The sequence below is a fragment of the Ascidiella aspersa genome, chromosome 1 (assembly GCF_963924565.1).
Source record: "Ascidiella aspersa chromosome 1, kaAscAspe10.2, whole genome shotgun sequence".
NCBI lineage: Eukaryota > Metazoa > Chordata > Ascidiacea > Phlebobranchia > Ascidiidae > Ascidiella > Ascidiella aspersa.
This window is the reverse complement of record NC_139447.1, coordinates 5,200,682-5,206,740: the sequence shown is the minus strand read 5'-3', so window position 1 is coordinate 5,206,740 and position 6,059 is coordinate 5,200,682. Positions and strand designations below refer to the sequence as shown.

The window sequence follows — 6,059 nt, the reverse complement described above, 5'->3', positions numbered from 1 at the left end:
ATGACCCTTTGTTAACATTTTACTGCATTCAAGTTCAGTTAGTTGCGGTAACGTTTGTTTTTCTGTTATTCGCCTAACTATCTGCTATATAGAACTTGCACTAAACTAGTTTAAGGGGTGTTGAATAGACTATTTCCAAAAATCAATTTGCAGCAAAAAAGTTATGGCCTCAATATTTAACACGGCATCCACGAGAAACAATTTGGACTTACTTTCCAACGACAACTTGACTTCAAATAAACATACCTGGAAAATTAGTGCTGTTTTCAGAGACGGTTTCAATACCAGCTTCCAACGTTGACTGCACAAAGTAAAATCTCAATACTTCGTTCTATTTATTGATGACAATGACGTCGTTCATTTTGATTTACTGGTCGAAAGCAATTTTATAAGGGGGTGACAATTGACATATCGGGGAGTTTTTTCAGAGAGTGTGTATCCACCCTGACGAGGAATTATTTAAAATAGAAAATGTTGGTGTTAAAAGCCTATAAAAAAGTACAAATACTGTTACCCTAACTTAACTAAAAATATATAAAGTAACCCCTAATTCTCGGGTTGGAGGCAGAAAAATGCTTGCTTTAGGCTACTTCTGGACAGGCAAATCGTGCATTTTTTTATTTTTTCGACAAAAACAAGGTATGTGCAAATAAATTAATGGTACATTCGATAATCTAATCTTTTCATTTATTATCGCAGTGGGATAAATATTTGTACAACAGTAACGATAATCTCTAAAGTCTAAAATACCAAACAAAGCGTTTGCAAATACATTACAACATTTTATTCGTAACATTTTTTTATTTTGACATTTTTTTTTATATTTGACAGTTTTAAGCGTGGACGCAAATAGCTGAACAGAGTAGTGACCATAGCTGACAAAGTCCCCCCACCCCCTCCAAAAAAAAACACTGTTCAGAGAAATACTTGCAACACGAAAACTGCATTACAGATATTTGCACAAACTTTGCATTTAAGACGTTAGCGTTTTCCGAAAATAACTTTTTATTCTTATGTTAACTTCTGGATACAACGCTTTGCAGTATAATCATTCTTTTTTATTTTATTACCAATCTTAGATTATCTTATATGAAATAACATTATAATCAAGACAACACAATCATGTCAGTGAACTTTCAAGGTAGGTTATTTTACATCAAATTGAACATTGGTGTATTTGAGAGAAAATAATACCTGTTTGATTTAAAATTTCCGAATAATAATCTTTTCTGCCTTTTTCTTTTTCTAATAATAACGTAACGGCGGCAAACTAATAGTTATTTTGTATAAAACCACATTGATTTTCCGAATTCGAGTCATCAAAACAAGGCAGTTTAAAAATAAGATTTACTCTTTTCCTCACTACTTTGTTTTAAGGCTACGAAAGTGCAGCAAGACAGTTAAAACAGCAAAAAAAGAAACTATGCGGTTTAAATGGGAAAACGATGCATTTTTTTCAACCTACAACACACTCACAATTCATCCTACATTACATAAAATAAATAAAATTGTACGGTCGATCAGGGTATAGGTTTAATTTTGCTAACACAGTATAATTGTCCAACTGGGGTCTGCGGACCCTTGTAAGTGGTTAAGAAAGTTTTAAGGGGTCCGCTATAATTTCTTGGTACTTCTTCTTTTTCGAAAAAACGCACTAACGAACTGTACACAACATTGTTTAAAACCAGCCTTATGGCCAATTGAAAAAAGTGAATGTTCTCATTTATAAAATCAAAACTTTGTCTGGAATAAGTTATAACAGTTGTCAACCGCAACCAAATTGTAGGAAACACTTGTACAAAAACATTTGAAAAGATTATTAATTACATATTAATCCAACGACGAATTTGTAAAATAGTTTTAATTTATATATTTACGATAGTTTCTGTGCAGTCAATATTTATGATGGATAGAGTATCTCTGATAAAGGGTTTTTATATAGTTCAAATAAAACGAACTTTTTCTTCTATTTTGTTTATAAATACAGCAATATTTAATTATTAAAATATTAATTAAACTTTTTAAAATGTCCATTTGCAGGAAGTGTAATTGATGATCAAGTAATAATGCGACTCATACACAAAGGCGGTCTAATGGATTACTTAAAAGGCCTTGGTAAGTTTTTAACTTATATTAACAGGCATAATACTTTATGGGACACCAGAAGGGTCACAAAATATGTCACATCTACGAAAAATATTGAACACCTCTCGGATTTAGGACTAATTTCAATTTAGACCTTATTACGGCTATTTGGCATTAGTACTATTTTGGTCTTTATCCGAAATGTGCTTCATTCCTATGTTGATGTTGTTCTTATTTTGGTTTTATGGCTGGAGTGCGATTTACTTTGAGAACAATTATGTGATTGCCTTTTTTGTTTTTGCTATTGTTTTTTTTTTATTTATTGAACTTTTAGTTCTTTGCACACTTTGTGCGGTACAATAGACACTTGTCTAATGCAAGGCTTTCCGAACCTTTAAGGCAAATATAAAATGACTAAACTGTGGAAAAACATACAAGGCATTCGCCAAGGGCCAAGTATTATGTGAACTAGCACATTAAAGGTCATTTAGAAAACCATATTCATCAGGGCCCTTAAACCTTTGCGTTAATTGTAACAAAGTCTTGTTTAGGAGCAAACAGTTTCTACTTGCCTGGAATTGCGGGACGGTATTCTTTAACTAACGAAAAAGAATTTGTTGCTGCCTACAACAACAATACGAACATCATGCTTGATGAAAGTCAGCCAGATACCACTCGTTGCGTTATTGACTAACAATTTACTGAAGTATATAAATTTATCGCTTAAAATATTTATTATAAAATGGTAACTCTAAGTTTCCAGTTTTGTTAACTGACAATAAATAGATAGAAACAGACAATCGTGGTGTTTATATTCAGCAACGTAGCAGAGGGGTGACAACAAAGCGAACGATAGCACGTAATGTGATAAATTTGCCCTTTGGTATATAACAGTGCTTCTCAACCTATGGGTCGCGACTTAAAATTGGGTGGCTGTTTGATTTGGTTGGGTCGCCGACCGCAGTAGTTCACATGTTTATATTATTTGAGATTGGTTCTGAGAAAGATTTCTCAATTTAGAAAATTAAGGAAGCAATACAAATAATGTCTTATTATTAAAATTCGAAATTCTTTATGCTAATGCCTATTTTTTGTTCGCTTACAAGAAAAACAATTGGGTCGCGAAAGTTTATCGTGTCATACTTACGCTTAATATTTGGGTCGCCGTGACAAAAGGTTGACAATTGCACTGGTATATAAGGTCGAAATAAAGGTTTGGGTGTTCCAAGGCGAATGCTGCCGATATAATACATCGCAGCGCCACATTGCAAGACATATATAGGTGTATAGCTGTTTCGTTGTGGGCTGAGTGTCGAGTGCAGTATACAATGTAGCCAGGTGACCAATAAGTGTACAGCCAACTGTAAAAGACATGGTTGTCATCATTTTAAAAGATATTATATCCGGAACAAATGTGACTCTACACTGGTTAAAATATTAAAAGTCAAGGATCCAAAATATTCGCAAGTCGTGGATCCTATAATTGCAGATAAAAATTGTTACTCTTAAAAACTTGTTATAATTGTAAAAAAAATATGATACATATCACACCAAGGGACGGATCCAGGGAATGACACAAGGCTATGCTTCCCAAAAAATAAAGCACAGAATATTGTGTTTAAAAAAGTAATATATACTCGACGAATTTGCGGATAAAATTTCACTTAACTATATGTGACCAGAGTCAAAGTTTGTTTCGAATACTTGCGTCGATTATCATTTCAGGTATTATCTAGATTCTAGAAGACTGTGGTTAAAAGCTTGTAAATTACTTACTCTTTTTCAACGCCGTTCTCGCAAGCCTAAAAAAGTTTTTTGTTTTCGCGGGTTGTGTAAACCGAAAAACAATAGAAGCCGCCAGAAAGCCAAACCAAAGTTTGCCGCTTTTGTTTATGGTGAGAATGTGATAATTGACAACAACGACGTAGCGTCGGTACACTTGTTCGCGGCACTTGTGTGTTTGTTCGCGGGGGCGTTTACAATGAGACATAACCGTCCCGCCTTCAACGAATAACTTGATTAATAGGCGAGCTGTCTAGGCCTGTCCAGCCTTTTCTAAAATGACGCCTGGGTTTGTAAGGAACGAGGAGTGCTTCCCAACCTTTTTTTAATCTGATACCCACTTTTATTGCGAGTTTATTGTGCGATCCATAATAAGATATGACCAAATTGATAATCAGTAATTTAAAATGCAACTAATTAAAAGTAAGATGAACAGTTACATAAAACCTGCATCTTTACTACTGGCGTATTGCCTCTAGTTAATGCGACAAAACTAATCTAATTGTTACGTATTTGTTACATGGTTGCATAACGTTGCGTAATGATAATGCAATAATTTCACGATCTTAAAACAAACTGTAACATTAAGAAATGCTTCGCGACCCACTGGTTGGGAAGCACTGAACTAGGGTATTCGATCGTAAATAAGCGAACCTTACAGTACGGTTCGCTAACCCAGACGTACATGAAAGCAATAGGCTGCTTACCAGTGTCAGGAAATAGTAAAAAAGATCCTGGGGTAGGACATGGCAGGAAACAACGTTGAACCACCTTTTGATGAAAACTTCTTAAATGACGTTTCGCTTTACGCGAGGCAAAGCCAGCAGCTATTGTTAAGCAGGGGAACTTCGGGGAAGTGATGTTTGCAATCCATCTCCAAAGAAAAGATAGGACATTGTGTTATTTCTTTACCTCTATCAAGTTATTCCGGTTATGCGCGTTTGGTAAACCCACGACCGTTAATGGCGGGACATATAGTTCATGTATTTTAGCAGGCCAGGGTTGGAACTACCCTTATATAATCCGTAGGGCTACTAAAAGTTAACCCCATCATTTTTCCGACGCCCATGTTTTGATTTAGTTCTTTACAGCGTGTTTGTCTTTGAAAAATTTTTATAACAGATTTTATTTTACTACAAAGTAAGAAGTAAAACACTCTTTCATTGAGTCACATGACCATGGCTTTAATAAACTCCACCCCACCTGGAAACAACGAAACTATTCAGAGCTAAATTGCCGTTTAGCGTTAAACTCCTTCACTATGCTGGACTACTTATCAAAAGTAAAGGATCTATTTAAGTGATTTAGTCTGATAAATACTTGAATCAATTTAAACCTTGCATTTGCTGTTTCCAAACCTGTTGAATTTGAATGCGTAAAAAAGTAGAAAATGACGGTGGCGAGGGTATTCAACGTCGTAAGCAACGTGAAGTCACGGTTATTGTTGTCAATCCATTTAGCTCTTTGTAGTGGTAGCCATCATCGAACAATACCTCGACCAGTTCTTTGTTATCTGTTGGAGAGTCATTTGATAGGCGTATTTAGGCTAAAAGTGTTGCACTTTGTAGAAATGTAGAAAATATTCATAAATTATTGAAATACTGTTTCTCCGATGTACCCACCTTTACGGCCCAATTAGATTTTCCGACCAAGTGCTTTTTATGAACAGCATTTTTTATGAACATGGAAAACTTCATTCTCAAAGTTGTATAATACGTTTGCAACTTACGCACTAAAAAGGCTAATTTGATCCCTTGTTCGGGTTATATTTTACCTTTGCATTCCTGTTTGCCTCGTCGCCAGAAAAGGAACCACTATTTTACTTTCGTGACCAACACACTAAGAAATAGAAAGGGTGGAAATCAATTGTTTGATTAACTTGAATCAGTGCCTAAACAACACAAGGATAATGTTTTGATTCAATTCGGATTCGATCGTTTAGCTCGCTGACTGTAGTAGTCTACGCAACCTTCTTTTTACCTGTTGGATCATCAACATATCTGGTAAGATGTTATTCCGGCCTATACCTATACTGGTAAATAATTTTTAGTAAAAAAAAGTATATTTGTTGTCTAACTTTCTTCTGGGTTTCATCAAATTATTATTTAAAGTGTAATTTCGAATCAAACTCATTAACATTTAAAATCAAATCAAGAACTTGATAAAAGGTTACTTAAAAAATTAGATTTTTT

General features: G+C 34.6%; 1 long non-coding RNA gene across 1 annotated transcript; it reads left to right on the top strand.

Moving 5' to 3' along the window:
* LOC146166702 (uncharacterized) lies at nt 1–2,903 on the top strand. Its single transcript, XR_014498701.1, has 3 exons — nt 1–1,141; nt 2,041–2,115; nt 2,637–2,903. It is a non-coding gene; the product is annotated as an uncharacterized LOC146166702 (long non-coding RNA).
* Nucleotides 2,904–6,059: the final 3,156 nt, after the last annotated feature.